Raw genomic sequence first — 27,590 nt, 5'->3', positions numbered from 1 at the left:
TTCTCAATTAGAGGCAGGTGTGTATCGTTGTCTCTGATTGGGAACCATATTTAAGCAGCCATCCTCTTTGGGTATTTGGTGGGTTATTGTCTATGTCTATTATTATAGCTTCACGGTCGGTTTGTTGTTTTGTATAGTTTGTTAAGTGTTCTTCGTCTTCATTAAAATAACGTATTCATCTTACGCTGCGCCTTGGTCTCCTCAGTACAACGAACGGGACAAGACCCTCGACCCTGGGGGCAGCCGGCTGAGCCTATAGCCCTCCACCTGGAGCTAGCTATGGTAACAGTTACAGTCAATACCAACAGGACTAACCCCTAGCCCTCCACCTGGAGCTAGCTATGGTAACAGTTACAGTCAATACCAACAGGACTAACCCCTAGCCCTCCACCTGGAGCTAGCTATGGTAACAGTTACAGTCAATACCAACAGGACTAACATTAAAATAACCCTAGCCCTCCACCTGGAGCTAGCTATGGTAACAGTTACAGTCAATACCAACAGGACTAACCCCTAGCCCTCCACCTGGAGCTAGCTATGGTAACAGTTAGTCAATACCAACAGGACTAACCCCTAGCCCTCCACCTGGAGCTAGCTATGGCAACAGTTACAGTCAATACCAACAGGACTAACCCCTAGTCCTCCACCAAGAGCTAGCTATGGTAACAGTTACAGTCAATACCAACAGGACTAACCCCTAGCCCTCCACCTGGAGCTAGCTATGGTAACAGTTACAGTCAATACCAACAGGACTAACCCCTAGCCCTCCACCTAGAGCTAGCTATGGTAACAGTTACAGTCAATACCAACAGGACTAACCCCTAGCCCTCCACCTGGAGCTAGCTATGGTAACAGTTACAGTCAATATCAACAGGACTAACCCCTAGCCCTCCACCTGGAGCTAGCTATGGCAACAGTTACAGTCAATACCAACAGGATTAACCCCTAGCCCTCCACCTGGAGCTAGCTATGGTAACAGTTACAGTCAATATCAACAGGACTAACCCCTAGCCCTCCACCTGGAGCTAGCTATGGCAACAGTTACAGTCAATACCAACAGGATTAACCCCTAGCCCTCCACCTGGAGCTAGCTATGGTAACAGTTACAGTCAATACCAACAGGACTAACCCCTAGCCCTCCACCTGGAGCTAGCTATGGTAACAGTTACAGTCAATACCAACAGGACTAACCCCTAGCCCTCCACCTGGAGCTAGCTATGGCAACAGTTACAGTCAATACCAACAGGACTAACCCCTAGCCCTCCACCTGGAGCTAGCTATGGTAACAGTTACAGTCAATACCAACAGGACTAACCCCTAGCCCTCCACCTGGAGCTAGCTATGGTAACAGTTACAGTCAATACCAACAGGACTAACCTCTGCCTTATCAATCAATACACAGCCTTCAAAGAGTCAGCGGGATCTCACTCACAGTTCACACAGAGAGAGAAGGCCAGAGAGACAGTGTCTTGTAGAGCAGATCTGTAATCAGCCGGTTTACATTGTTTCATACATCCTGTTACTAGCCTATGAAGTCAAGGAAGGAAGGTTTCAAATGAATCAAACTCTTCGGGCTGCTTCGAACACAATGGGACGGACCAACATCAACAATTCAAATGCTTATTGCCGCGATAACATACTGTATATTTCTTATACTTGTTTTATACCCAGCATTGATTTCATGCAGAAGTGCCCTGCTTCCTCGTTTCTTCAGAATAAGCAACGATAGCTGAAACATGAAAACATGAAAACATGTGCTGTGGAGAGTCTGCTGGTTGTCTCGCTGCCTTGTAGGTCAGTGGATGAGGTTAACAACAGGCCCAGTGTCCAGCTGTGACGTTAATCTAAGTGATATGGTGTCTTCAGCATTCCTACTGGTCTGATTCACTACCAGGCCAGGCCACACAATCAACAACACTGTACAGCACCACTCTGTCACTATAAGGCCAGGTCACACAATCAACAACACTGTACAGCACCACTCTGTCACTATAAGGCCAGGTCACACAATCAACAACACTGTACAGCACCACTCTGTCACTACCCCAGTGACAGCACACTGGATTCAATACACACAAGCATTCTACACTTAAAGGGATAGTTCACCTCAGGGACAGTTCACCTCAGGGACAGATCACCTCAGGGACAGATCACCTCAGGGACAGATCACCTCAGGGACAGATCACCTCAGGGACAGTTCACCTCAGGGATAGTTCACCTCAGGGACAGATCACCTCAGGGACAGATCACCTCAGGGACAGATCACCTCAGTGATAGATCACCTCAGAGATAGATCACTTCAGATCACGACAGCATACCTTCCATAGCCAGGTACCACAGAGGTATTTGGTAACTCAAAAGAGGGAAAGTGACTTTTCTTGAGATCTCATAAGCCTACAGTACGTTAATGGACTTCAGCCAACTTGACAGAGAGAACTGTGGGGCATGGCCTCAGGCAGGACACTGGAGTAGACATAACCATATTATAACATTAGCTACAATAAGATAGTAAAGCCACACACGTCACTCACTGTTGAATCCCAACCATGCAGACAGTAATGAACAGACCAAATGTTGACAGAATAACCCAGAAATGAGTGAGAAACTTCTGCCTCTGTCAACGGTTGAGGTTGACAGAGGCAGTACACACGTACACACTACATACACTCTATACACGCACGCAAGTACACACGTACACACTAAACGAACACGCAAGAACACACGTACACACTACATACACTCTATACACGCACGCAAGAACACACGTACACACAGGCACCTGATTTCCCAGGGCGTTGGCCATTCTTTGTGCTCGTGTTATTTATGTAAGAGCGTGGTGGCGTGGAGAGGTTCGCCACAGAGGCCTGCAGGGCTGTTACCGTGTGATGTTGATTAATGAGAGAGAATGAGAGAGAGAGGGAAAGAGAGATAGAGGGAAAGAGAGAGATAGAGAGATAGAGGGAGAGAGAGATAGAGAGAGAGAGAGAGAGAGAGGGAGAGAGAGATAGAGGGAAAGAGAGATAGAGGGAGAGAGAGATAGAGGGAGAGAGAGAGAGAGAGAGAGGGAGAGAGAGATAGAGGGAGAGAGAGGAGAGAGAGATAGAGGGAGAGAGAGAAGAGGGAGAGAGAGATAGAGGGAGAGAGAGATAGAGGGAAAGAGAGATAGAGGGAGAGAGAGATAGAGGGAGAGAGAGATAGAGGGAGAGAGAGATAGAGGGAAAGAGAGATAGAGGGAGAGAGAGATAGAGGGAAAGAGAGATAGAGGGAGAGAGAGATAGAGGGAGAGAGAGAGAGATAGAGGGAAAGAGAGATAGAGGGAAAGAGAGATAGAGGGAAAGAGAGATAGAGAGAATGAGAGATAGAGGGAAAGAGAGATAGAGGGAAAGAGAGATAGAGAGAGATAGAGGGAGAGAGAGATAGAGGGAAAGAGAGAGATAGAGGGAGAGGCCAGAACTCTTGACAACGTGAGACAAACTCCTTCAGGAATGCAGGGATGTAGCAGCCCCCAGGGAAGTGTGTGTGGCTAATGGGTTTCAGGTGGGTTACAGGTGCAGGCATTGTGATCTACACCTGCTAATTGTATTTCTGTGCAGTGTGTGTGTGTGTGTGTGTGTGTGTGTGTGTGTGTGTGTGTGTGTGCGTGTGTGTGTGTGCGTATGTGCGTTTAACTTATGCTAATGATCTGTGAGCTTCCGTTGCTCACTACATCTATGTGCAGGTATAGTGGTATAGTGAGTGAGGCAGACAGAGTGTGATTGACAGGGATAACTCCACAGGCCAGACATTTTCCTCATTAACCGTTTGCTTACATAAGGTACGCCAACCTTCCCTGCTCCTCCTGCTCAGGGGCTCAATAATCAGGGGCCAAGGCCTCATGGCTCAATGCTCAGGGTTCAATGCTCAGGGCTCAATGCTCAGGGCTCAATAATCAGTGGCTAAGGCCTCATGGCTCAATGCTCAGGGCTCAATGCTCAGGGCTCAATAATCAGGGGCCAAGGGCTCAATGCTCAGGGGCCAAGGCCTCATGGCTCAATGCTCAGGGCTCAATGATCAGGGGCCAAGAGCTCAGGGCTCAGGGGCTCGATAATCAGGGGCCAAGGCCTCATGGCTCAATGCTCAGGGGCTCGATAATCTGGGGCCAAGAGCTCAGGGCTCAAAGCTCAGGGACCAAGTGCTCAGGGCTCAATGCTCAGGGGCCAAGGGCTCAGGGGTCAAGGGCTCATGGGCCAAGGGAAAAATGCTCAGGGGCCAAGGGCTCAATGCTCAGGCGCCAAGGGCTCAATGCTCAGGGGCCATGGGCTCAGGACTCAATGCTCAGGGGCCAAGGGCTCAATGCTCAGGGGCCAAGGGATCAGGGGCCACGGGCTCAATACTCAGGGGCCAAGGGCGCAATGCTCAGGGGCCATGGGCTCAGGGCCAAGAGCTCAGGGCTCAATTCTCAGGGGCCAAGGGCTCAGGGGCCAAGGGCTCAATGCTCAGGGGATAAGTGCACAGGGCTCAATGCTCAGGGGCCAAGGGCTCAGGGGCCAAGGGCTCATGGGCCAAGGGCACAATGCTCAGGAACCAAGGGCTCAATGCTCAGGGGCCAAGGGCCAAGGGCTCAGTGCTCAGGGAACAAGGGCTCAGGACTCAATGCTCAGGGCCAATGACTCAGGGCTCAATACTCAGGGCTGCAGATGGATGTGGATTGTGGTTAATTGGAGCTTCCAAGGGGATGCACCTTCATTCAGTAGAGCAGACCTGAGTTCCTGTTACTGTATATTGGCCTTGTTATTTACAACTGTACCAGCTCTGCATTTCTATCTCCAGTACACAACATTCTGAACATTGCAGCCCTTTGAATAAACCCCCAGGTCAGCAAGCTTTACAAACCCCAGCAGGCTTTGTTTTCCTCTCTGGTGTAGGGGGTAGTCCTGCGAGGGCTCTGTCCTAGCAGGCAGGAAGACCCCGTTCAAAACAAAGCCTGTGGATTAAACACTGTGGATTACACAGTGGCATAGCACTCAGTCACTGTGTGGTTTCTGTGATCACCTGTTTCAACCTGTTTGGTTCCTCTGTTCACATTGACCACTGCTGCTCAGAATGTTGCAAAGAAACATGGTTTGTCACATGGACACACACACACACACACGTGCCATTCCTCTTCTGGTACAGGGAAACAATGTCAGAATGGCACGTCACATTGACCAACATAATGTGGTTACGTGCTGCAACACAACCATCACCCAATCAGAGATGAGTGGTGCATGTTCCATCACCCAATCAGAGATGAGTGGTGCATGTTCCATCACCCAATCAGAGATGAGTGGTGCATGTTCCATCACCCAATCAGAGATGAGCGGTGCATGTTCCATCACCCAATCAGAGATGAGTGGTGTATGTTCCATCACCCAATCAGAGATGAGTGGTGTATGTTCCATCACCCAATCAGAGATGAGTGGTGTATGTTCCATCACCCAATCAGAGATGAGTGGTGCATGTTCCATCACCCAATCAGAGATGAGTGGTGTATGTTCCATCACCCAATCAGAGATGAGTGGTGTATGTTCCATCACCCAATCAGAGATGAGTGGTGCATGTTCCATTACCCAATCAGAGATGAGTGGTGTATGTTCCTCTGGTGCTTTGTGAGCAAGAGGGAAACAATTAACACTGTTTGCACTCTTCTGCCTGTGTGTGTGTGTGTGTGTGTGTGTGTGTGTGTGTGTGTGTGTGTGCTCTCCTATCCTGCCTGTCAGGGTGGATCGATGGTGAAAAGAACAGCACAGCCCTGCTTTCCCCATCAACAGGAGGGGAGGAGAGAGATGAGAGGAGGAGGGGAGGAGAGAGAGATGAGAGGAGGAGGGGAGGAGAGAGAGATGAGAGGAGGGGAGGAGAGAGAGATGAGAGGAGGAGGGGAGGAGAGAGATGAGAGGAGGAGGGGAGGAGAGAGATGAGAGGAGGAGGCGTGGAGAGAAATGAGAGGAGGAGGCGTGGAGAGAGAAATGAGAGGAGGAGGGGAGGAGAGAGAGATGAGAGGAGGGAGGAGAGAGAGATGAGAGGAGGAGAGGAGAGAGATGGAGGGGAGGGGAGAGAGAGAGATGAGAGGAGGAGGGGGGAGGAGAGAGATGAGATGAGGAGGAGGGGAGGAGAGAGAGATGAAGGAGGAGGGGGGAGGAGAGATGAGATGAGGGGAGGAGAGAGATGAGATGAGGAGGGGAGGAGAGAGATGAGATGAGGAGGGGAGGAGAGAGATGAGATGAGGAGGGGAGGAGAGAGATGAGAGGGGGAGGAGAGATGAGAGGGGGAGGAGAGAGATGAGAGGGGGAGGAGAGAGATGAGAGGAGGGAGGAGAGAGATGAGAGGAGGGGGAGGGGAGGGGAGGAGAGAGATGAGAGGAGGAGGGGAGGAGAGAGATGAGATGAGGAGGGGAGGAGAGATGAGAGGAGGAGGGGTGGAGAGAAATGAGAGGAGGAGGAGGAGAGGAGAGAGAGGGGAGGCTGAGAGGAGGAGGGGAGGAGAGAGATGAGAGGAGGGGTGGCGGGAGAGAGAGATGAGATGAAGAGGCGTGGGGACATTTCCCACATCCCCATGAAGACGAATGCTATTTTAAGTTTAGGGGTTAGGTTTAAGAGGGTTTCTGCTGGTATCAAACCTTAGGTTGCACGGGCCAATTGCAACTTTCTATATTGTACATCAGACCGGTCTGGAGAGGGTGAGAGAACATGAAAGGCCCAGTTTAGGATTAGGGTCACAATTAGGGTTAGGGTAAGAGGTTAGTGGTTAGGTTTAAGGTTAGGTTTAAGGTTAGGGTAAGAGGTTAGTGGTTAGGGTAAGAGGTTAGTGGTTAGATTTAAGGTTAGGGTAAGAGGTTAGTGGTTAGGTTTAAGGTTAGGGTAAGAGGTTTGTGGTTAGGTTTAGGGTTAGGGTTAGGGTAAGAGGTTAGTGGTTAGGTTTAAGGTTAGGGTAAGAGGTTAGTGGTTAGGTTTAAGGTTAGGGTAAGAGGTTAGTGGTTAGGTTTAAGGTTAGGGTAAGAGGTTAGTGGTTAGGTTAAGGGTTAGGGTAAGAGGTTAGTGGTTAGGTTAAGGGTTAGGGTAAGAGGTTAGTGGTTAGGTTAAGGTTAGGGTAAGAGGTTAGTGGTTAGGTTTAAGGTTAGGGTAAGAGGTTAGTGGTTAGGTTTAGGGTTAGGGTTAGGGTAAGAGGTTAGTGGTTAGGGTTAGGGTAAGAGGTTAGTGGTTAGGTTTAGGGTTAGGGTAAGAGGTTCGTGGTTAGGTTAGGTTAAGGGTTAGGGTAAGAGGTTAGTGGTTAGGTTTAAGGTTAGGGTAAGAGGTTAGTGGTTAGGTTTAGGGTTAGGGTAAGAGGTTAGTGGTTAGGGGGTAAGAGGTTAGTGGTTAGGTTTAGGTTAGGGTAAGAGGTTCGTGGTTAGGTTTAAGGTTAGGGTAAGAGGTTAGGTTTAGGGTTAGGGAAAATAGGATTTTGAATGGAAATACATTTTAGGTTCCACTGAGGATCGAAGAACATAACTATAGGACAGTATAGTATAGTACAGTACAGTATAGTATAGTACAGTACAGTACAGTATAGTTCAGGACAGTACAGTATAGTACAGTATAGTACAGTGTAGTTCAGGACAGTACAGTATAGTACAGGACAGTATAGTATAGTATAGTTCAGTATAGTACAGTTTAGTATAGTACAGTATGAGTGTGTATGTAAGCAACACAGATTGTATTTTCATACGTGTGTTCCCTTTGTGCGTCAGTCCTATAGAGGAGACCAGTCATCTCTGAAGAGACTGTGTATTTCTTTGATGTGTCCACCTATTCACCAAGACCCAGTGTGATCATATGTTGCTCGTTGCTCCAGTCAGGTCTGCTGTCTCCTCCAGACACTGGGGCTTGGTAACCCCACAGTAGGCCTGTGTCCAGGGCAATAGAAGGGGACTAGTGTGTGTGTGTGTGTGTGTGTGTGTGTGTGTGAGAGAGAGAGAGAGAGAGAGAAAGATAAAGAGAGAAAGCTAGATGAAGAGAGAGAGAGATACCGATTATTGGAGGACCAAAAAAAGCTGATACCGATTAATCGGACGATTTTCTTTATTTGTAATAATGACAATTACAAGAACACTGAATTAACACTTATTTTAACTTAATATAAAACATCTATAAAATCTATTTAGCCTTAAATAAATAATGAAACATGTTCAATTTGGTTTAAATAATGCAAAAACAAAGTGTTGGAGAAGAAAGTAATGTGTGCCAATATGCAATGTGTGCCATGTAAAAAAGCTAACAAGTTCCTTGCTCAGAACATGAGAACATGAGAACATATGAAAGTTGGTGGTTCCTTTTAACAAGAGACTTCAATATTCCAAGGTAAGAGGTTTTAGGTTGGAGTTCATATATATGGGGCAGCAGGGTAGCCTAGTGGTTAGAGCGTTGGACTAGTAACCGGAAAGGTTGCAAGTTCAAATCCCCGAGCTGACAAGGTACAAATCTGTCGTTCTGCCCCTGAACAGGCAGTTAACCCACTGTTCCTAGGCCGTCATTGAAAATAAGAATTTGTTCTTAACTGACTTTCCTGGTAAAATAGTATTTATAGGACTATTTCTCACGAAACCATTTGTATTTCATATACCTTTAACTATTGGATGTTCTTAGAGGCACTTTAGTATTGCCAGTGTAACAGTATAGCTTCCGTCCCCCTCCTCGCCCCTACCTGGGCTCGAACCAGGAACACATCGAAAACAGCCACCCTCGAAGCATCGTTACCCATCGTTCCTTGCAGCGCAAAGGGAATAACTACTCCAAATCTAATAGCGAGTGACGTTTGAAACATTATTAGCGCACACCCAGCTAACTGGCTAGCCATTAGGCTGATAGGCTTGAAGTCATAAACAGCGCTGTGCTTGCGAAGAGCTGCTGGCAAAACGCATGAAAGTGCTGTTTGAATGAATGATTGCAGGCCTGCTGCTTCTCAGTCAGACTGCTCTATCAAATCAGACTTAATTATAACATAATAACACACAGAAATACAAGCCTTTGGTCATTAATATGATCGAATCCGGAAACTATCATTTCGAAAAGAAAACGTTTATTATTTCAGTGAAATACGGAACCGTTCTGTATTTTATCTAACGGGTGGCATCCCTAAGTCTAAATATTCTTGTTACATTGCACAAGCTTCAATGTATGTCATAATTACGTACAATTCTGGCAAATTACTTCGCAATGAGCCAGGCAGCCCAAACTGTTGCATATACCCTGACTCTGCGTGCAATGAACGCAAGAGAAATGACACAATTTCACCTGGTTAATATTGCCTGCTAAACTGGATTAGTAGTTATAACTAGTGATTATGATTGATTGTTTTTTTATAAGATAAATTTAATGCCAGCTAGCAATTTACCTTGGCTTCTACTGCATTCGCGTTACAGGCAGGCTACCCGTGGAGTGCAATGGTTAGAGCGTTGGACTAGTTAACTGTGCGGTTGGCATGGTGACATGCAAGATTGGAACCCCTGAGCTGACAAGGTGAAAATCTGTCGTTCTGCCCCAGAACAAGGCAGTTAACCCACAGTTCCTAGGCAGTCATTGAAAATAAAAATGTGTTCTTAACTGACTTGCCTAGTTAAATAAAAGGTACAACAAAAAAATATATATATATATATTTTTTTATAATCGGAAATCGGCGCCCAAAAATAACGATTTCCGATTGTTATGAAAACTTGAAATCGGGCCCTAATTAAACAGCCATTCTGATTAATCGGTCAACCTCTAGTAGAGAGAGAGAAAGAGAGGGGTAGAGAGAGAGAGAGAGAAAGAGAGGGGTAGAGAGAGAGAGAGAGAAAGAGAGGGGTAGAGAGAGAGAGAGAAAGAGAGGGGTAGAGAGAGAGAGAGAAAGAGAGGGGTAGAGAGAGAGAGAGAAAGAGAGGGGTAGAGAGAGAGAGAGAAAGAGAGGGTAGAGAGAGAGAGAGAGAAAGAGAGGGGTAGAGAGAGAGAGAAAGAGAGGGGTAGAGAGAGAGAGAGAAAGAGAGGGGTAGAGAGAGAGAGAGAAAGAGAGGGGTAGAGAGAGAGAGAGAAAGAGAGGGGTAGAGAGAGAGAGAGAAAGAGAGGGGTAGAGAGAGAGAGAGAAAGAGAGGGGTAGAGAGAGAGAGAGAGAAAGAGAGGGGTAGAGAGAGAGAGAGAGAAAGAGAGGGGTAGAGAGAGAGAGAGAGAAAGGGGTAGAGAGAGAGAGAGAGAAAGGGGTAGAGAGAGAGAGAAAGAGAGGGGTAGAGAGAGAGAGAAAGAGAGGGGTAGAGAGAGAGAAAGAGAGGGGTAGAGAGAGAGAAAGAGAGGGGTAGAGAGAGAGAAAGAGAGGGGTAGAGAGAGAGAAAGAGAGGGGTAGAGAGAGAGAGAGAGAGAGAGAGAGGGGTAGAGAGAGAGAAAGAGAGGGGTAGAGAGAGAGAGAAAAGAGAGGGGTAGAGAGAGAGAGAGAGGGGTAGAGAGAGAGAGAGAGAGAGAGAGCAGAGTCTACCTCACTTGCTTTGGCAATGTTAGCACATGTTTCCCATGCCAATAAAGCCCCTTGAATTTAATTTAATTGATAGAGAGAGAGAGAGAGTGAGAAAGAGAGAAAGAGAAAGAGAGGGGTAGAGAGAGAGAGAGAGAGAGAGAGAAAGAGAGAAAAGAGGGGTAGAGAGAGAGAGAGAGAGAGGAGAGAGAAAGAGAGAAAGAGAGGGGTAGAGAGAGAGAGAGGGGAGGGAGGGAGGGAGGGAAGGAGAGAGAGAGAGAGAGAGGGAGGGAGGGAGAGCATAGTTCTGCTCAGTCACTGCCACACCCTATTCCAGACTAACTCTCTCTCCCTCTCTTTCTTTCTCTCTCTCTCCCTCTCTCTCTAACTGTCTCTCTGTCTCTCCTCTGACAAGTCAGTGTAGTCTCTGTGTGGGATTTAGGGTTTGAGGAGAGTGACAGAGAATTCCCTATGCCTCCTACGTATACATGTACATACTCTCTCTCCGTTTCAGACACTCCACCATTTCCCCCTAACCGTTCACACACCCTGACACAGCTCTGGGTCTATGTGTTTGGCAGGATTGGGAACTATGCTGACCATTGTTACAGGGGCTTGACACATGGCAATGGAATGCACAGCAGCACAGACACAAAGGACAATTCTAATCTCAAAACCAAACACTTGAAACACAGGTAGCAGACAAACTAAGCTGGGCCTAAGTCTGAAAGAGCCTAAGGGAACAAATGAACCAAAGCTCAGCTCTATGTTAGGTTGTAGTAGTGGTTAATACTAAGTACTCATAGCAGGTGTGAATGACATGAAGTAGTTTCAAGTCTGCTCTCTCCCTTTCTCTTTCTTTCCTTTTCTTGTTATTCATTAATTCATTCATTCATTAATTTATTTATTTATTCATTTGTTCATGCATTCATTCATTGCTCCCTCTCCTGCATTGGCAGTGCATCAACAGAAACCTCCAACTCAAGGTTGCCTTTCTAGTTTACATGAATTATGCATTCCTTGTCACTGGTCTTAAATCACGTCAATGAATCCATTATCAAACAGTACTACACTGTACAGCGCTTGGCTTGGAATCTCTTACAAATACAAAGCTTTGACTTTCCAAGCACTCTCTATCAAAACAGTGACACACAACTGAAGGATACGATGGATGAGAAAGGCCAGGGTCAGAACAATGATGGAATGATGGTGAGGTTAGAACCTAAGGATGGGAGGAGTAGGATATGTACTTTGGATTATTAAAAGGAGGATAAACTGGAGAGAGATATCATTTGGTGCTTGTATAATAAAGACTCATCCCTTGCTGTAATAAAGACTCATCCTCTGCTGTAATAAAGACTCATCCTCTGCTGTAATATAGACTCATCCTCTGCTGTAATATAGACTCATCCTCTGCTGTAATATAGACTCATCCTCTGCTGTAATAGACTCATCCTCTGCTGTAATATAGACTCATCCTCTGCTCTAATATAGACTCAGCCTCTGCTCTAATATAGACTCAGCCTCTGCTCTAATATAGACTCAGCCTCTGCTCTAATATAGACTCAGCCTCTGCTCTAATATAGACTCAGCCTCTGCTCTAATATCGACTCAGCCTCTGCTCTAATATAGACTCAGCCTCTGCTGTAATATAGACTCAGCCTCTGCTGTAATATAGACTCAGCCTCTGCTGTAATATAGACTCAGCTTCTGCTGTAATATAGACTCAGCCTCTGCTGTAATATAGACTCAGCCTCTGCTGTAATATAGACTCAGCCTCTGCTGTAATATAGACTCAGCCTCTGCTGTAATATAGACTCAGCCTCTGCTGTAATATACTCATCCTCTGCTGTAATAAAGACTCAGCCTCTGCTGTAATATAGACTCAGCCTCTGCTGTAATATAGACTCAGCCTCTGCTGTAATATAGACTCAGCCTCTGCTGTAATATAGACTCAGCCTCTGCTGTAATATAGACTCAGCCTCTGCTGTAATATAGACTCAGCCTCTGCTCTAATATAGACTCAGCCTCTGCTCTAATATAGACTCAGCCTCTGCTCTAATATAGACTCAGCCTCTGCTCTAATATAGACTCAGCCTCTGCTCTAATATAGACTCAGCCTCTGCTCTAATATAGACTCAGCCTCTGCTCTAATATAGACTCAGCCTCTGCTCTAATATAGACTCATCCTCTGCTGTAATAAAGACTCAGCCTCTGCTGTAATAAAGACTCATCCTCTGCTGTAATAAAGACTCATCCTCTGCTGTAATATAGACTCATCCTCTGCTGTAATATAGACTCATCCTCTGCTGTAATATAGACTCAGCCTCTGCTGTAATATAGACTCAGCCTCTGCTGTAATATAGACTCAGCCTCTGCTCTAATATAGACTCAGCCTCTGCTCTAATATAGACTCAGCCTCTGCTGTAATATAGACTCATCCTCTGCTGTAATAGACTCATCCTCTGCTGTAATATAGACTCATCCTCTGCTGTAATATAGACTCATCCTCTGCTGTAATATAGACTCATCCTCTCCTGTAATAGACTCATCCTCTGCTGTAATATAGACTCATCCTCTGCTGTAATAGACTCATCCTCTGCTGTAATATAGACTCATCCTCTGCTGTAATATAGACTCATCCTCTGCTGTAATATAGACTCATCCTCTGCTGTAATATAGACTCATCCTCTGCTGTAATATAGACTCATCCTCTGCTGTAATATAGACTCATCCTCTGCTGTAATATAGACTCATCCTCTGCTGTAATATAGACTCATCCTCTCCTGTAATAGACTCATCCTCTGCTGTAATATAGACTCATCCTCTGCTGTAATATAGACTCATCCTCTGCTGTAATATAGACTCATCCTCTGCTGTAATATAGACTCATCCTCTGCTGTAATATAGACTCATCCTCTGCTGTCATAGACTCATCCTCTGCTGTAATAAAGACTCATCCTCTGCTGTAATAAAGACTCATCCTCTGCTGTAATAAAGACTCATCCTCTGCTGTAATATAGTGTAATAATGTATTTCTCATGAGAACAGTCTCTCAGGGATTATTTATTATTTACTGTTGTTCACACTGTTCCAAATTGTCAGAACAATTATATTTATAATAATAACAACCCTCCCCTTTCTTTATCTGCTTATTGTTATTATTACTATTATTGTCATGATTATCATCATTATCATAATCAGTAATGTCATAATCTTTAGTAGGTTTAGTAATAATCTTACCGTAATCTTACCGTAATTTACTTAGGCCTATATTTCATTACTCATATAAGCTACTGTATTAATCAATCATTCATTCGTTCATGTCATCATACAGCATAAGGGTCATTCACGATTAGAAATGCAATCAAGCATTTTAGTTATAAAATAACAAAGAGACCCTCGACTAATTAGCGTAAAGAATCAATAAACTGTTCCACTTTGACAATTGCATTCACAAATGAATGCGACTGGTTTTAGTATTTGCTATAATAAAGGTTTTACAAAAAAACTCTAAAACGTTACAACAGACTCTCTGCTACGCTTACAATTTATTTATGTCACGTTCTGACCTTTATTTTCTTTGTTTTTGTATTTATTTAGTATGGTCAAGGGCGTGGGTTGGGTTGGCAGTCTATGTTTGTTTTTCTAGGTTTTGGGTAATTCTATGTTTTGGCCTAGTATGGTTCTCAATCAGAGGCAGGTGTCATTAGTTGTCTCTGATTGAGAATCATACTTAGGTAGCCTGGGTTTCACTGTGTGTTTGTGGGTGATTGTTCCTGTCTCTGTGTTTGCACCAGATAGGACTGTTTAGGTTTTCGTACATTTATTGTTTTGTTAGTTATTTCATGTCTAGTTCCTTTATTAAAGAACATGAATAACCACCACGCTGCATTTTGGTCCGCTTCTCCTTCACCACAGGAAAACCCTTACAATTTAGTGTTGTTTACATTGTTCCATACGGTCAGAGAAATTACAGTGCATTCGGAAAGACCGAAAGACTTTTCCACATTTTGTTACATTACAGCCTTATTCTAAAATTGATTAAATTGTTTGTTTTCTCCTCATCAATCTACACAGAGCCTTGATTTTTCTTGGGTATGACCCTTCAAGCTTGACACACCTGTATTTGGGGAGTTTCTCCCATTGTTCTCTGCTGATCATCTCAAGCGCTGTCAGGTTGGATGGGGAGCGTCGTTGCACAGCTATTTATTTATTTATTTATTTGTATTTTTTATTTTTACCCCTTTTTCTCCCCAATTTTGTGGTATCCAATTGTTTAGTAGCTACTATCTTGTCTCATCGCTACAACTCCCGTACGGGCTTGGGAGAGATGAAGGTTGAAAGTCATGCGTCCTCCGATACACAACCCAACCAAGCCGTACTGCTTCTTAACACAGCGGGCATCCAACCTGGAAGCCAGCCGCACCAATGTGTCGGAGGAAACACAGTTCACCTGGCAACCTTGGTTAGCATGCACTGCGCCCGGCCCGCCACAGGAGTCGCTGGTGCGCGATGAGTCAAGGATGTCCCTACCGGCCAAGCCCTCCCTAACCCGGATGACGCTGGGCCTATTGTGCGTCGCCCCACGGACCTCCCGGTCACGGCCGGTTGCGACAGAGCCTGGGCCTGAACCCAGCATCTCTGGTGGCACAGCTGGCACTGCAGTACAGCGCCACCCGGGAGGCCCACACAGCTATTTTCAGGTCTCTCCAGAGATGTTCGATCAGGTTCAAGTCCGGGCTCTGTCCCAAAGCCACTCATGCGTTTTCTTGACCGTGTGATTAGGGTCGTTGTCCTGTTGGGAAGGTGAACCTTTGCCCTATTCTGAGGTCCTGAGCACTCAAGCAGGTTTTCATCAAGGATCTCTCTGTACTTTGATTCGTTCATCTTTCCCTCAATCCTGACTAGTCTCCCAGTCCCTGCCACTGAAAAACATCCCCACAGCATGATGCTGCCACCACCATTCTTCACCGTAGGGATGGTGACAGGTTTCCTCCAGACGTGACGCTTGGCATTCAGGCCAAAGTTCAATCTTGGTTTCATCAGACCAGACAAACTTGTTTCTCATGGTCTGAGAGTCTTTAGGTGCCTTTTGACAAAACTCCAAGCGAGCTGTCATGTGCCTTTTACTGAGGAGTGGCTTCCATCTGGCCACTCTACCACAAAGGCCTGATTGGTAGAGTGCTGCAGAGAAGGTTGTCCTTCTGGAAGGTTCTCCTATCTCCAAAGAGGAACCCTGGAACTCTGTCAGAGTGACCATCGGGTTCTTGGTCACCTCCCTGACCAAGGCCCTTTTCCCCCAATTGCTCAGTTTGGTTGGGCGGCCAGCTCTAGGAAGAGTCTTGGTGGTTCCAAACTTCTTCCATTTAAGCACTATGGAGGCCACTGTGTTCTTGGGGACCTACAGAGCTCTACAGACAATTCCTTCAACCTCATGGCTTGGTTTTTGCTATGACATGCACTGTCAACTGTTGGACCTTATATAGACAGGTGTGTCCCTTTACAAATCATGTCCAATCAATTGAATTTACCACAGGTGGACTTCAATCAAGTGGTAGAACCATCTCAAGGATGATCAATGGAAACAGGATGCACCTGAGCTCAATTTTGAGTCTCATAGCAAAGGGTCTGAACACTTATATAAATAACGTATTTCTGTTTTTAGTAAATTTGCAAAAATATTCTAAATAAAGATTTTCACTTTGTCATTATGGGATTTTGTGTGTAGATTGATGATGATTTTTTATTTATTTAATCCATTTTAGAACATGGCTGTAAAGTAACAAAATGTGGAAAAGGGGCAGGGGTCTGAATACTTTCCGAATGCACTATATATTGTAATCTACATTGTATATAGATTTGTTTTTTTTACTGTATTATTGACTGTATGTTTGTTTTACTCCATGTGTAACTCTGTGTCGTTGTATGTGTCGAACTGCTTTGCTTTATCTTGGCCAGGTCGCAATTGTAAATGAGAACTTGTTCTCAACTTGCCTACCTGGTTAAATAAAGGTGAAATAAATAAAAAATAAATAAAAATCTATTCGTCACACATCTGACTTCCCCTTTACCTCCTGAGCAACCACTAAACATGAATTACATTAACATTAATTTAGTTAATTTGTCACATTTTCTGTATCCATTTTTGTCACAAGTGTTACGGTGTTCAGAGTTTGTTATAACCCATTTATCGATGTGATTATGATATGCTATAGGCCAGGCCCTATTGGTCAAGTGCATGCGATTCATACACGTGTCACGTAAAGAGAGCAAGGGTTGAGGGAATAGGGACTGTTTTTCCTTAACAAATGAAGTATTTCGGTAACACAACCTTTCAGTCAGAAAATGTCTGTAATTATGTTACATCTTCAGAAACGCAGATAAACACGGTTGATGTTCTGTGGTGGTCGCTGCAGCAGGGAGGACAGAGAGACAACAGGTGCTAGTCACACAGCCACTCGCTGTCTGAGCCCGGTCCGGCACAATCAAATCCAGTACGGTCAGACTCCCTCCAGTCATTCATTATTTCATCAAACAGTGCTCTTAAAGCATCAAACAAGCTCAGTGCATATAGTTGATTTGATTAAAACACATAGGATGAGCCTATATAAGGAAAAATACACGTTTGATTGGTTGAAAGAACAGACGACTCTCGGGCGACCAATACTTTTTTGTTGTTGTTGAGGACAACCCTAAGGCCTATCCCACAAAACTCAAAGTAAAATGGCCTCCTGATTCCACCATTATTCAGGTGTGGAAAAGAAACAAAAATCAATGAACACCAACGAATACAACCTAATTCGAGGTGAGAATAAATATTTAAGGTGCTATACACAATGCCAACCACTCTTCATTATGACAGCCTAGCGTAATTGAGATAGGCCATTGTTCCACTTCCAGTCCCAGACCCATATATCAGCCAGTAGACAATGTATAACTTCAGTCTCTTTTGGAGTACCTTGGAAATACAGAAAAACCCTTCTGGCAGCACATTTGGCTGCCTGAAACGGGTCCAAAACTAACACATAAACATGTCTGAATGAGCCAACTACACAGTCAGAGGCAGGAGAGATGAAGCAAAAGATGTTCCATTCGCGCGAATGATTGATGCTTTTATAGGGAGACAGTCCTGTCCTATCAGTCTTACAACATCTTCTCCCTGTCTATGATATATAGCCCAGGCTACTTTGAGTATGTGCCCCAAAAAAGTAAGCTTGTTATTAAGGATGCACGATATATCAGTGAACATATTGGAGTCTAGTTTAACGCTGATGTTAAAATCTGACGTCAAAGCTACCGTGCATACCTATATAAACGTAGGTACATGACCTAATGATGCCACGTAAAATGTTGCGCTATGCGTGCAACACAGCATTCCTAACCTAGCCCACAATGTCTGCTGTGTGGATCGAGCAGTCAACAAGTCCAGCAGTCATTTGAATGAGTAAGAACATTTCAGCGAGACAACTCAAAGGCGAAATCCATTAACACCAAGCTAATGTAATTCATTGCCCTTGACAATCAAATGTTCTCTGTCGTGGGTGAATTTGGCATTTGCCAACTGGTCGAGCACCGGTACACACTACCAAGTGTGCTATTTTTCGTTTTTCCTACCGGAGTTACACAGTAATAGCGTCACTGCTATTAGTTTCACGACGTACATACTATGGAACGCCGATTGTGTCTTTGCGTGTCAAAAAAGACACAGTAGCACTGTCAATGCTGTACAAAAAAGTCTGCAAACAAGCAAACACCGGCCAAGAAAGACCTGTTTACAATACCACGTTGGTAATAAAGCATCATTCGTTCAACCTCAACTTCTGGCATAGCTAGCTAGCTTTAGCTTGGTACCTAGCTAGCACTAATACAACCAGCCTGAAAACAATGACCAGTACAAACTGCAGTCATTGTCATTATTCTTAGCAATGATTTAGGAATCCTTGTGAGTATTAGCAAGGTAGTCACTTGTTGTTCGCCTATTGAAATTGAACTTCAGTTCATGAAAATAAATAACTAGCCAGCTACTAAACCCTGTTGCCCAAAGCTAAGTTATAAGCAGTCAGCTAGCTTCATCTGGCTAGTGAGGCTCGACCAGACCGGGTTGTGTGTTGTGAAGCTAGCCACAATAAGGATTAGGCACAATACTGGAATTTGCGGTTAGCCGTCAAAATAAAAGTATGTCATTGACAGTGATGCAAATGAATACAAATAGTAGAATTATGCCATACTTTTATTTTGAAGGCTAACCGCAAAGTCCACAGGTGTGGCTAATCCTTATTGTGGCTGGCTTCACATAGATGGGTCTGACCATTAATCAAATAAGAACTGTCTTGTAAATGAGGGTTATTTTAGATGAGCCCTAGCTATATAGTTAGCTAGCTAACTATATAGCTACTGAAACAGATGGTTGTTTTTGCTATGCTTTTGGGGTTGAACATTGTTTGCATCCATGAGCTAGCTAGCTCTTTTTATGACCAGCACTGTAGGTGCTCGATTCAACTTTAGCATACGTATCGATGAATCGTTGTGACATATTAAATACGAGTGATAGTGTAATCAATGTGTAATAACTAGTAAACATTTTTTTTTAATGTATGAATTCGTTAAATTATGTGACGTGCAGTCATATTCAGGTCCTGATTGGTCAACAAGCTAATTTGACACGTCAAATAGTGTTATTTGTTGGGGGACACGCAAAGACCCAAACGGCATTCCATAGAAATTCTGTTTGAGAATGAAACGACTGAACAAATGTCCAAATGTCTTTTACCCTCATTGGAATGTATAGGCCACCTTCCACCAAAAGTGTGTTTTATGATCAGTTTAATACCATGCTTAGGGAATGTGATTTTGGGAAAGAGGTCATCTTAATGGGAGATTTTAACATTAATTATGAAGACAAGTGTTGTAGGAAAACCCTCAAACGGATCACTAATACCTTTGACCTTACACAGCTAGTTAAAGGGCCAACCAGGGTGACTTGTTGCTCTAAAACACAGATTGATTTGGTGTTCAGTAATAAACCAGAGAGAGTGACTAAATCATTCAATATGGTTACTGGGCTGTCTGATCATAATCTGACACTTATAGCCAGAAAGCTGTCTAAGAGCAGGTTTAACCTCTATACTGTTAGAAAGCCGGATCAACTCAGAATACCTAAGAGTGATTTAAACTATTTTGAAAAAGCAATTAAGGGAATAAACTGGAATGATCTCTTGTCCTATACAGACGTGGAAGCTGATAGTCAGGTTTTTCTATCCACAATCCAGACTACAATAAATGGCTTCCTAAAGAAAATCAAATCCATACATGGCCAAAAGAGCACTCTTCCTTGGCTAAATGGAGAAATCTGGAAATTGATGAAAGAACGAGATTATGCTCTAAAAATAGCCCTAAAATCTAAATTAGAGCATGACAGACGTAGGTTTACCATGTTGACAAATAAGGTGATGAAAGAAATCAGACAGGCCAAGGCAAACTTTTTTATTAACATAATTGGTGAAGCAAAGGGAAATTCTAAATTGATATGGGAGAATCTAAAAAAGTTAACAGGGAAAGACCATAGTAACACTGCAAAAAGGCCAGAAATCATGGTGGATAACAATCTAACACAGGATGCAGTCGAAATTAGCAACAGCCTTCAATTCCTACTTTATTGACTCTGTCAGGGTACTGACACAGAACCCCTCCACTGGTTTATTGGGCTCAGTGCTAGTGAATGACACTCAACCTGTCTTCATCATAAGGGAGGTTTCTGAGTCAAAGGTGAACAAGGTGATTAGCTCACTAAAGAACTCTAAAGCCAAAGATGTGTTTGGGATGGACTCTACCTTTCTTAAAAACTACAAAGAGTCACTCATTGGCCCCATTACTAAGGTCACCAACACATCTATTGGTCTCGGTGTGTTTCCAAGGGTATGGAAGTCGGCCATAATAACGGCCATCTTTAAATCAGGCGACCCTGCTGACGTGAGTAACTACAGGCCCATTAGTATACTACCTGTGGTGTCAAAGGTTGTTGAAAAGTGTGTAGCAGAACAACTGATTGCCCACCTCAACAACAGCCCCTTCACATTACACTCCATGCAGTTTGGCTTCAGAGCGAAACACTCCACAGAAACGGCCAACTGCTTTCTTCTGGAAAATGTGAAGTCCAAGATGGACAAAGGGGGTGCTGTTGGGGCTGTGTTTCTGGACCTAAGGAAGGCTTTTGATACTGTTAACCATGAGATTCTCATCACAAAATTGTCCAAGTTCAACTTTTCCCCTGATGCCTTGAGATGGATGAAATCATACCTTGAAGGCAGAACTCAGTGTGTCAGAGTGAGCAGCCCACTCGTAGCTATGATGTGGGCGTGCCCCAAGGGTCAATACTGGGGCCCCTCCTGTTCAGCCTGTACATTAATGATCTGCCTTCTGTCTGTACTGGGTCTGAAGTTCAAAAATGTATGCAGATGATACAGTGATATATGTGCATGCAAAGAGCAAACAACAAGCTGCACAAGAACTCACTACTGTAATGGTCCAGGTTACAAAGTGGCTCAGTGACTTGTGTTTGCATCTCAATGTGAAAAAAAACTGTTTGCATGTTCTTCACAAAGAGGGCAACAGATGCTACTGAGCCAGATGTCTATGTGTCAGGGGAGAAGCTCCAGGTGGTATCCGATTTTAAGTACCTTGGCATCATACTTGATTCCAACCTCTCTTTTAAAAAGCATGTGAAAAAGGTAATTCAAATAACCAAATTCAACCTAGCTAATTTCCGATTTATACGAAATTGTTTGACTACAGAGGTAGCAAAACTGTACTTCGAATCTATGATAGTCCCCCACTTAACATACTGCTTGACTAGTTGGGCCCAAGCTTGCTGTACAACATTAAAACCTATTCAGTCTGTCTACAAACAGGCTCTCAAAGTGCTTGATAGGAAGCCCAATAGCCATCATCATTGTCACATCCTTAGAAAGCATGAGCTCTTGAGTTGGGAAAATCTTGTGCAATACACCGACGCATGTCTTGTATTCAAGATCCTTAATGGCCTGGCTCCCCCTCCACTCAATATTTTTGTTAAACAGAAAACCCAGACATATGGCAGCAGATCCACAAGGTCTGCCATGAGAGGTGACTGTATAGTTCCCCTAAGGAAAAGCACCTTTAGTAAATCTGCATTCTCTGTGAGAGCTTCCCATGTCTGGAATACACTGCCATCAGACACACATAACTGCACCACATATCACACTTTCACAAAATGCTTGAAGACATGGCTAAAGGTCAATCAGATTTGTGAACATGGTCCCTAGCTGTGTGTTGCCGCTTGTCTGTAGCTTGTGAGGTGTGGAAACACTTTGTTGCTTTTATGAATTTTGTCTTGCTGCTTTTTGTTCTATGTTGCTCTGTCTGTATGCTACGTCTTGCTTGTCCTATGTTGCTCTGTCTTGCTTGTTCTATGTTGCTATGTCTTGCTTGTTCTATGTTGCTATGTCTTGCTTGTTCTATGTTACTATTGTCTATATTGTAATTGTTTTTAATAACCTGCCCAGGGACTGCGGTTGAAAATTAGCCGGCTGGCTAAAACCGGCACTTTTACTGAAACGTTGATAAATTTGCACTGTCCCTGTAAAAATAAAAAATAAACTTAAACTTAAACGAAACAGCACAGCAAGTAAGTGAAAGAAATAGGTTTTGATTATGTTTTACTGGTAATGGGGACATACGTAAACGCCAACAAAATAACTTTTTGACCAGTGTGGTGTGTGTAACCTTTATTTAACTAGCCAAGTCAGTTAGGAAACAAATTCTTATTTACAATGACAGCCCGGACGACGCTGGGCCAATTGTGCGCCACCCAATGGGATTCCCAATCACGGCCGGATGTGATACAGCCTGGATTTGAACAAGGGACTGTTGTTACGCCTCTTGCACTAAGATGCAGTGCCTTAGACCACTGAGTCCATGTGTGTGTGTTAACTATTTAACTGTACAAGAATGCTTAAAAGGTCACTAACATTTAAAAAAGCAGTTATCGGTATTGTGTTTTTTGGCAAGGAAAAAAATTGGACATCGGTATCGGACAAAAATGTAATATCGGCGCATCACTACTTATTATCACACATGATTGTAAAAGTAAGTGGAACTTAGGTAAAAAACCAGGGCAGTAGCTGTTACACATTGGCCATAAAAGCTGGTTACTTGAGTATTGATCCCTGCTCACGGACGTAAAATATCCAGATCCAGTCTGGCCGGATGGACAAGAAGCAGGGCCGCTGTAATTGCATTATGGCTAATTGATGCTATAAATTACAGATTGGGCCAACCGCAGTAATGACGGTGTCCTCGTTTTAATGACGAGGGGTGGCCTGGGGCGGTAGGAGGCTCCAGTACGGTACACTGTGACTCAGCGATGTGGAGCTGGAGTCAAGCTAACTCACTAAGCCTACAGCCTCTGTCTGGTTATATCCAGCACTCTAGGGTCAAGCAGGGCTCTCTAGGGGCGACCAGGGCACTCTAGGGGCGACCAGGGCACTCTAGGGTCGACCAGGGCACTCTAGGGTCGACCAGGGCACTCTAGGGTCGACCAGGGCACTCTAGGGTCAAACAGGGCACTCTAGGGTCAAACAGGGCACTCTAGGGTCAAACAGGGCACTCTAGGGTTGCCCATGGCTCTCTAGGGTTGACCAGGGCTCTCTAGAGTTGACCAAGACTCTCTAGGTTCAGCCAGGACTCTCTAGGGTTGACCAGGGCTCTCTAGGTTCAGCCAGGACTCTCTAGGGTTGACCAGGGCTCTCTAGGGTTGACCAGGACTCTCTAGGTTCGGCCAGGACTCTCTAGGGTTGACCAGGGCTCTCTAGGGTTGACCAGGGCTCTCTAGGGTTGACCATGGCTCTCTAGGGTTGACCAGGGCACTCTAGGGTTGACCAGGGCTCTCTAGGTTCGACCAGGACTATCTAGGGTCGACCAGGGCACTCTAGGGTCAAACAGGGCACTCTAGGGTCAAACAGGGCACTCTAGGGTCAAACAGGGCACTCTAGGGTCAAACAGGGCACTCTAGGGTCAAACAGGGCACTCTAGGGTTGCCCATGGCTCTCTAGGGTTGACCAGGGCTCTCTAGGGTTGACCAAGACTCTCTAGGTTCAGCCAGGACTCTCTAGGGTTGACCAGGGCTCTCTAGGTTCAGCCAGGACTCTCTAGGGTTGACCAGGGCTCTCTAGGGTTGACCAGGACTCTCTAGGTTCGGCCAGGACTCTCTAGGGTTGACCAGGGCTCTCTAGGGTTGACCAGGGCTCTCTAGGGTTGACCAGGGCTCTCTAGGGTTGACCAGGGCTCTCTAGGGTTGACCAGGGCACTCTAGGGTTGACCAGGGCTCTCTAGGTTCAACCAGGACTATCTAGGGTTGACCAGGGCTCTCTAGGGTTGCCCAGGACTCTCTAGGGTTGACCAGGGCTCTCTAGGGTTGACCAGGGCTCTCTAGGGTTGACCAGGGCTCTCTAGGTCTCCAGTTACCATGACCTGACATCCTATCTCTGCAGCACCACATGCTGCTTGCCGGGTGTTTTGTAGAAAAGCACACCGTCACTCCAGAAGTGTCATCCAGGCCAGGCTAGCAGAGTCATGGTGAGCAGCAGCCGCAGGGATGGGAGACACAGATCAGGCCAGATTAGTAGAGTGGGGAAGAGTGGAAGGGAATTGAGAGTACTTAATTCCACTCAATTGGTTTGCCTTTATGACTTTTACTTACTAAACTGGTAGGATAAATGAGGGTCTCTGTCATCTAGTATGCCTGTTCATTTATTCATTCATCCCCTTCCTGATAACCTACATTTCATTCAGCAGTGTTCTGTTCAGCGTTGTGTAATAATCCAAGCATGCAAATGGGGGTTTTAGTGCATACTGACAATGTGTCCCATGTATGTAGCTGGAGCGAACAGTATTTTATCTAAAGATCAGAGGCTCACCATTGCACAAGTTTCTCTATTGAGGGAGCATAGACACTGTTGACTGACAGCATTAAAAGGTCACCCCCTCAAAGTTGACATTTCTTGTTGACATTTGCCCTTTGTGGTGACGGAGAGCTGACCTCAGGATTCCTCTGTCTGTCTGTCTGTGTCTCCCCCTTGTAGAATTCCTAACCAATGCTTCCACAATCCACAATGCGCCGGATGCATTTCTGAATAACGGCAATTCTTTCCACTGTGCTTTTTTTTTATTGCGAGGCCTGGGACGACCTTGACGGGGGATTGTTTTGGAGCTTCCAGGTTTGTCTGGTCCTGTTTAGATGGCTCGGAGATGACAGAGGCATTACATTCACAGGCACTGGGACGTAGACCCCGAATAGGACAATTAAACAGGTAGATCAAACAAACAATGTATCCAAACTCGTGAGTTTTTGAGGATAATGAAATCACCACTGTTTAAATGAGGTTGTACTAGGATGACGGTGATACACAAAGTTACAGATGACATGAGGAAGAACTAGGCTAGCCAATACAAACCTCTAACGGCCTAACCAAACGTCACTAAGGCTGTGTTTATACAGTCAGCCCAAATCAGATCTTTTGACAAATCATATCTTTTACCCATAGTTGGGCAAAAGATCACAATTTCTACTGCCTGTGTAAATGCAGCCTCTGGGTTACCAGACTTTTACCGGTGGCATCTCCCTAGATAGGCTACTTTCATTTTTTTTACATCTTTACCATATCGCACAGTAATCCTAGTGGAATCCTTCCAGGTCAGGACAAGCATGTTCAAAATTCTCCCTTGGTATGCGAACACACCAACGAGTACATGTCTGCATGATAAATCTACAGCCTAACACATTTTCCTCTTAGCTTTCCTCTCAGACATACTACCAGATAGCATGGGCCACCAGACAAAGAGCTGCCTCACCAACCCACACACAAACACACACACACACACACACGCACAGATTAGATCAGGCCTCCACTTCATTTTGCCAATTTGGTATGAAATGAGTGCGTGTGGATTCATGCTGGAATTTCTCTAACAGCGGTTAACTAACTGTGGTGCCAAAGAAATTGAAGAAAACCTATGCTCACTTAGATAAGACTTTACATTAAAGTTTCTACTACGATGTAATAATACTATAGCTAGTAACAACAACAAAGCTGTTCATAATTACAGTAATAGCAGCATCACTCATCAATATAACAACATCTTCATGTAAAGTGTTACCCTCAATATAATTAGCCTTTATTTAACCAGCTAAATCATTCTGATCACATTCTGTTTATATAGTTTTTTTTTAAATAACATTTGATAATCAGATCGAATGTATGCGGTAATGAAGCAGGCACCCGCTGGGCTAGATGGACCCACCGTTTCCTCCTGCCCGCAGTAATCTGGGGAGGATTGTCCAGTAATCTCCCGCAGGATCCACACTCCTCTCTAATAACAAGCATAATCCTTCTCTTATCATTCCTATCATCAATATCTAGGAGATAATGGTTAACTCTCCAATGGCATCACAGCAGGCCTAAGGGGCTGATAATAGGCCAAACACAGAGAGAAATTAGCTCAGTGTTCACACTAATGTGAGGCATTGGGGAATTGGGACGGGTAGTGGGTACAGGTTCCTTTTCATGGTGTGCGGGCCTACAGACTGTGAGCTTTAAAACACATGGCAGGGAGAGCTATACAGTAATAACAACAAACTGCTCTATGCAGACCGCACATGTTCAAGATAAACAACTTTCTGGCTAAATTACAGTGCACGCAATATCTTAGACGCGGTATACAGTAGACCTACAGTGGGGTTCATTTGGAGATTAGATTCACTAAATCACAGCCTAACATGTAGGCTAGCCTAACAGGAAAGTAAAACGACATATTATTTTGGGCCGTACAGTCAAAACTGAAAACGGTAACATCGAAATTATTCAAATGTTACAACGTTTTCACATTTGTCAACAGTCGGAATACAACGTAAATTCTACGGGAGGTCCCGACTGAGCTGCCTGAAGCCCTAGAAGAAAATATACCAGTTGCACTTTCTAAAGGCTCCTTCGAATATGAACATTGTGCACAGTTGCTTAGCCCTGATTTAACTACATTATGGCCACACAAACTTGCAGAACTTTGCGAACAACCATAGCTCCTGCGCTGTGACACTCCGTGTGACTGCGACTTCGTTCATGCACTTCTTGCATTGATGCGTATTGTGCGTAATTCTTATCCAAATTCAATGTCCCTTCACTGATAAATCAACAAACCGTATCAGAACGACATGTTAACCGCAACCCGAGGTACTTAGAGGTTTTGACCAATAAAATGCAGTGTTTATTTTGAGTTGACTCACCGTTTTCTGACACTTTTTTAAAACAATTTTGTCGGGAGTCTCCGAGTGTCGCTGCCACCACAATGATACCGCCTCCCGAACTGCACTTCAGTGATCGCAGAGTAACGTTACCGCCCACTGACAGTATACTCCAATCGAAATGAATAAAATACCAGTTGACTGGAATTCCATCCAATGATAATGGAGAAAAGATCCGTTTGACAGAAGCTAACTCCAATCACAGCTTCTTATTTCACAAGCTAACGCCTTGACAGTTTCCTTCGGTAGGCTACTGTAATGTACTTTTGATAGACAAACGGAACGTACAATGAGTACATTTGACTCCTTTTACGGGACGGTATGAACCCAACCATTCTAAGGAACATTGGTTGAAACGGCAACCCGAAGAAATCATTAGAATGTCTCCGGCGGATATAGTCGTCCTGGCTAGATCATATTTCTTGTGTCGTGTAGTGTGAGGATGCACGTTTTACATTCTAATTGAGGTGCATTATTCATTACATAGACCCAAGGGTTAGACTAGCCTATATACCAGGGGCATGTCTAGGATTTGAAGACATTGGGTGCTTAGCCCAAAGCCAGTAGGGAGTCCGGGGGCATTCTCCCCCGCCCTAAAAATAAGAGAAATTGAACAGCATGAATTTGGTACACTTAGAGATGAACATTGAGAGATTAGATATTTTTCAGGTAACTTGCACCTTCCCGCCTGCCACAGCAGACATTGCCAGTACTCAATTACAGTTGCTACTGTGGGCACTTAACCTATAACTAATCTGGTTCAGCATATCAACAGGTGTGCTGTAGA

At 44.5% G+C, this 27,590-nt stretch overlaps 1 protein-coding gene across 1 annotated transcript in view; it reads right to left on the bottom strand.

Moving 5' to 3' along the window:
- LOC115122204 (microtubule-associated protein 4-like) overlaps positions 1–26,871 on the bottom strand; it is a 201,373-nt gene extending 174,502 nt beyond the window's left edge. Inside the window, 1 exon segment of the mRNA XM_065006905.1 lies at positions 26,786–26,871. The gene's annotated coding sequence lies outside the window, so the exon portion shown is untranslated.
- Between the last annotated feature and the right edge of the window lie 719 nt (positions 26,872–27,590).

Source organism: Oncorhynchus nerka, linkage group LG22 (genome assembly GCF_034236695.1).
Source record: "Oncorhynchus nerka isolate Pitt River linkage group LG22, Oner_Uvic_2.0, whole genome shotgun sequence".
Classification (NCBI taxonomy): domain Eukaryota; kingdom Metazoa; phylum Chordata; class Actinopteri; order Salmoniformes; family Salmonidae; genus Oncorhynchus; species Oncorhynchus nerka.
Note: the sequence above shows the minus strand (reverse complement) of the source record. Positions and strands in the feature narration are given on the sequence as shown.